This window comes from Bison bison, unplaced genomic scaffold, assembly GCF_000754665.1.
Source record: "Bison bison bison isolate TAMUID 2011002044 unplaced genomic scaffold, Bison_UMD1.0 scf7180017864184, whole genome shotgun sequence".
In the NCBI taxonomy this organism is placed as follows: Eukaryota; Metazoa; Chordata; class Mammalia; order Artiodactyla; family Bovidae; genus Bison; species Bison bison.
Window position 1 is genome coordinate 2,207,124 of NW_011494756.1, and position 4,599 is coordinate 2,211,722.

The 4,599-nt window shown below is 57.5% G+C and overlaps 1 long non-coding RNA gene across 1 annotated transcript in view; it reads right to left on the reverse strand.

The window, feature by feature from the left end:
• The window catches only part of LOC104991256, a 4,228-nt gene extending 1,386 nt beyond the window's left edge, over nt 1–2,842 (reverse strand). Inside the window, exon 1 of the long non-coding RNA XR_825589.1 lies at nt 2,734–2,842. This is a non-coding gene — a long non-coding RNA (uncharacterized LOC104991256). The remainder of the gene's footprint in view (nt 1–2,733) is intronic.
• Nucleotides 2,843–4,599: the final 1,757 nt, after the last annotated feature.

Consider the following 4,599-nt stretch of genomic DNA (forward strand, 5'->3'; position numbering starts at 1 on the left):
GAGGGGCGGCTTGTCCATCCTCCCACCCACCGACCCACCCACCTTCCCTCCCAGAGGGGGCACCCGCGGTCCTCACTGAGCCAGGCGGCCAGAGCATCACCTCGCAGGTGGGCAGACCAACACCCGGAGAGTGGAGGGCAGTGACTCAGCACCCCGGCCCCTGAGCAGGCACACCCAGGGGCCCACCCAGCTCCTACTCACCCCTCTACAAGGAAGCCTATAGCGGAGGGCCCACTATGCCTCAGTCCCTCAGTAGAACGTGTGGCCCCAGGCCAGCCGGGGTTGCCTAACCACTCCGGGCCTCAGCATTGTCCCGGGTAGAAGGGGAGACAGCAACCAGAGACTTGAGGGGACGGGGTGAGGTGACTGACCTCTCAGAGCTCTCACTAAAGGACGACTCGGGTGGTCCTCCGAGCCCCCTCTCCCGGCTCTGACGTCTGCAGAGGCTGCCACTTGCCAGGCCCCTCACAGATGAGTAGGTCCCCAGCCACCCGCACATCCTGGCCAGGTGTCGCCTGATAAAAGCGTGGTGAACAGCCACCCATCCCCAGGGGACCTGGTTGATATCAACAAGGTCTGCACAGGCTCCCGAATTCAGGCCCATGCCCCATGTCATAATTATAAGAGTGTGGACACAGGCAGCAGCCCCCAAAGACGGGCCTTGATTTCCATGTCCATAAAAATGGGAAATTATAGGGCTGTTGTGACTGTTAAAAGAGATAATTTATATAAAGTGCTAAGAACCAGTGCCTGATGCTTACTGAGTGCTACATAGTACTTTGTTCCTATTCTCTGAGCCTCAGTTTTCTTATCTGTAAAATGGGCATAGAAGTAGGACCCACTTCTTAAGGTCTCTGTGAATGTTTAACAACACAGTGCCTAAAGTTCCTTTAGCATCATGCTGCCTGGTGCAGAATCAGCACTCGATGAACACTGCTGCTGCTGCTGCTAAGTCACTTCAGTCGTGTCTGACTCTGTGTGACCCCATAGACGGCAGCCCACCAGGCTTCCCCGTCCCTGAGATTCTCCAGGCAAGAACATTGGAGTGGGTTGCCAATTCCTTCTCCAGTGCAGGAAAGTGAAAAGTGAAAGTGAAGTCGCTCAGTCGTGTCCGACCCTCAGCAACCCCATGGACTGCAGCCCACCAGGCTCCTCCATCCATGGGATTTTCCAGGCGATGAATACTAGCTGATGTTATTTCCAGAGCACCAGAAGGGGAGCAGGAAATGGAAGCTGGCAGGTTTAAGGTGATTCACAAGTGTTCCATGTATCCAGCTCCTTAGAGTGGCCCACCCCTGCTCTCTGCCAACCATGCCAGCCTCATCTGCACGCCACGCCACCAGAGGGAACCACTTGTCAGTCACCTGCGTGTGCCTGCATGTTATGCAGTCTCCATCTCTGCATGTGCTTTCATTTTCCCGGAATGTCCTTTGTGTTCATGTTCATCTGGCAAACTCCTATACATACTTCAAAAGCCACACCACAGACTATCTTCTCCAGACATGGGACAAATCAGGACCCATTTCATCCACCTTCGGATGGCTCCTGAGGTGTGAGAAAGGGGTAGGGTGAGGAGCCCCACCTCTGCCTGCCGGGCAGGGAGGCCACGGTCAGAATGGAGTCACGGATCTTACAGCAGGTCTCTGGGCTAAGTATCATTGTCCACATTTTATAGATGAAGAAACTGAGACCTGGAGAAGCTCGCTAACTTGCCCCGAGTCACGGAGTCGGACTCCAGTCCCCCAGCGATGTCCTGAGGTTTGATGGGGAAAGACACCTGAACTGAATGAAATGAGTGAAGGCCCACCTTGTCTTCTAGGGAGGGAAGAATGACCTCCAGGGCTGGCTGAGGAGAAGCCCCAGGTTCTCAGACCTTGGGCTCCAGACCCCAGCCCTCTTGTCCCTCCACTGCCAGGTGGGTCTCCGAGAAAGGCTGTGACCCCAGGGGAGAGAAGGGTGCTGCTCCCCATTCCTGCGTCCACCTGAAAGCCTTCCCGTGCCCTCCAGGGTCCCCACTGGCTGCTCCGAACCGCAGTGGCTCGAGGTGCCCTATTCTCTCCACCGGGGAATAAAAGGAAGAGTGTGCTAATGGCCCAGAGTCGGAGCTAGAGCCTGTCCTCCTAACCATCTGCCTTTCTGGAGAGCCAAAGAGAGGGTTCTGAATTGCTGGTGTGGCCTGGGTTTGGGGGAGGTGGAGAAGGGGACCCACGAGCAGGAAGGCTGCTCCAAACTAGCCTGACCGAGGCCGAGAGGTTCATGACCCCTCCCCTGGCCCACCCAGGACCCCAGGCTCCTTTGAGCTTAAACAAGAGGATGGGGGACTTGGACAGAGCAGGAGCCGTTTCAGCCGCAGTGCTGTGGGCCCGTGGAGCAGTGGTCTGGGCCTCCCACCATTTCCAGCCCTGTAAAGAAAATCCCAGGCATTCTGGGGCAACCGAGGACCCCAGACCTTTTCCTGGCATCTCAGAGGACTGGCTCAGCTGAAGCAAAACCTCCACTGGCCTTCTGTGTGACCTTGGGTCACTCTTCACTCTCTCTGAACTTCAGCATGTCCCTGCACAATGATGAGGTAGGGATGGGGGTTACCAGATGACCTATAAGGAATTTTCTAGCCCCCATTCCAGCGAAAGTCCCATCCAGGACAGTGCAAGTGTTGCAGACCTCCTTTCCCTGCCTCTCAAGCCGCTGGCACCTCTCCGCCTGGCAGCCCAACCCCCGCGCCCGCAGACCCACCTCAAGCCCTGCAGAAGCCTGTTCCGGGCGGGGGCTCTGGGCTGAGCGCGCCGCCTCAGCCCAAGCAGCTCAGTGTCAGCCCGTGGACTCAGTCGTAGCTGCTGTCCCCAGAGATGCTGCCGTCTGCAGCCGCCCTGGGTGTGGGAAGCAGAGAAAGGGGCGAGGCCAACGCCCCCCACGGGAGACAGTTTCTCAGGCCCAGGGGCTCTGCCTGGGCTGGGGGGCGGTCCTGGGCTGGGCAGCCTGTACCTCTCCCCGCCCATCAGAGACCCTTCCCTCTGTCCCCCACCCTCAGGATAGCAGGAGGTGGGACCCGCCTCAGCCAATCAGCAGCCTGGTAGAGCAAGGGCTTTATCCTCCGTTGCCCTGGCAACCAACATTCTCTTCTGGATCCCCCGCACTGTGCGCATGGTGCAGAGATGACAGGCAGGGCAGGATAAATTTGGGACGGACAGGAGTCATCCAGCAGGCTGCTGGGCCCCAAGAGGAAGCGGCCCCGACCATCATAACTAGGATGGTTGGGAGGCTTGTCGTCTGAGGGTATGGAGAGATTGGGGTCCCTGGCATGGGGGTGGAACACCAAAGCAATAGCAAATAGAGCCAATGAGGGTCATGTGCTAAAGAGGGAAGAACCAAGACTGAGAGTCTGGACACATTGGCCCAATGTAGCATTTATCGTATGCCAGGCACTGCTTCAGTGCTTTGTTTATATTAACTCATTTATTGGTCCTCCAAGGTCACACGGCAAGAAAGTCTCAATGCCAGGGTCAGAGCCCTAGCCTGGGCTGCAGGCTCCCTCGCAGGGGCTGGGTTCTTCCTCACCAGCCCCAGAGCCCCCAGGCTGGGGTGCAGCCTGAGGTGGTCATGGCTTTCAGGCACCGAACCCCCCCTGGCCATGCCAAGGCCTTGCCCCCACATCACTTCATTTGCTCCTCCATCTGGGTGGGTGTTAAAGCCCATTTGGGGGATGACACAGCTTCGGCCCAGAGAGGTGCAGTGGCTTACCCTCTCCTTCTCGGTGACAAAGCCAGAGGGGCCGGGGGTGGGAGGGGGTCCCGTGCCCATGCCTGGGTCCTCCCGCCTGTGCTATAGACAGAGTGTGTGCAGAGTTTCATGTGCCCGGGGAGCGTTCCATGAACAGCAGTGGTTACTGTCTCAGGAGGAGAGAGCAGCCCCGGAAGCCCACGGGGCGGGGAAGAGGCTCCGAGGAGCTGTCTCCCTGGGGAGTCCACTCCCAAAAACTGAGGACAGGCAGGTGAGAATGGCCATGGGTAAGGTGGCTTTGGGTCTCTGGGTCCCCCACCCCATTCCACACACAGTCTGCCAGCTCTGAGACCACCTGGGAGTCCTGCAACGGTCCTCTCCCCTATATCCAAGGGGAGTGAGTTTGAGTTTCCAGAGGGATTTTATTTTTAATGATGTTGACATCTTTTCAGACTTCCCTGATAGCTCAGGTGGTAAAGAATCTGCCTGCAATACAGGAGACCCCACTTCGATTCCTGGGTCGGGAAGATCTGCTGTAGAAGGGATGAGCTACCCATTCCAGCATTCTTGGGCTTCCCTTGTGGCTCAGCTGATAAAGAATCTGCCCACAATGCGGGAGACCTGGGTTTGATCCCTGGGTTGGGAAGATCCCCTGGAGAAGGGAGAGGCTCCCACTCCAGTATTCTGGTCTGGAGAATTCCATGGACTGGATAGTCCAGATCAGATCAGTCGCTCAGTCGTGTCCGACTCTTTGCGACCCCATGAATCGCAGCACGCCAGGCCTCCCTGTCCATCACCAACTCCCAGAGTTCACTCAGACTCACGTCCATCGAGTCGGTGATGCCATCCAGCCATCTCATCCTCTGTCGTCCCCTTCTCCTC